The following is a 481-nucleotide window of genomic DNA, read 5'->3' on the forward strand; positions in this document are numbered from 1 at the left end:
CGGCCGCGCGGGTCCCAGCGAGGGAAGCGCCGCCGGAGGCCGCGTCTCCATCCCGCCCCCGGGCCTGGGGGAGGGGGCCCGGCACGTGATCGCGGCTCGGCCGGGAAGTTGCTGTTATTTCTCTGTGGCCGTTCGTTCTCCAGGCGTCTCCGCCTCCGGGCTCTGGACCGGATCCCGAGTGTGAGTAGTTCTCCTCCTCCTCCCAGACCCCCTCCCCGCGCACATCCCCGTTTGCGTCGACCGTGTGCAAAGGATGCTGAGGCTTTCTCTCTCGACTTCTGACCCCGGCGGGTCTCCACCTCTCCCTTCGCCGGGGTAGATGGAGACTGTGCCCAGTGAATACTGGGCATGTGGCCGGGAAGAAAACCTTTAGGAAAACCTTTACCAGAAAGATCAGCCTCCCTTTCAGAAAGTGCTGGAAGTCGGACAGTTCGGAAATGTTAAGAATTAACTTAGCAAACCGCTAGTTTCATTTAAAAAT

General features: G+C 60.5%; 1 protein-coding gene across 1 annotated transcript in view; it reads left to right on the forward strand.

Annotated features, from left to right (window-relative positions):
- The first annotated feature begins 96 nt into the window (after positions 1-96).
- Positions 97-481, forward strand: part of LPIN2 (lipin 2) — a 73,550-nt gene continuing 73,165 nt past the window's right edge. The window contains exon 1 of the mRNA XM_010832723.1: positions 97-180. The gene's annotated coding sequence lies outside the window, so the exon portion shown is untranslated. The remainder of the gene's footprint in view (positions 181-481) is intronic.

The sequence above is a fragment of the Bison bison genome, unplaced genomic scaffold, assembly GCF_000754665.1.
Source record: "Bison bison bison isolate TAMUID 2011002044 unplaced genomic scaffold, Bison_UMD1.0 scf7180017862158, whole genome shotgun sequence".
Classification (NCBI taxonomy): Eukaryota; Metazoa; Chordata; class Mammalia; order Artiodactyla; family Bovidae; genus Bison; species Bison bison.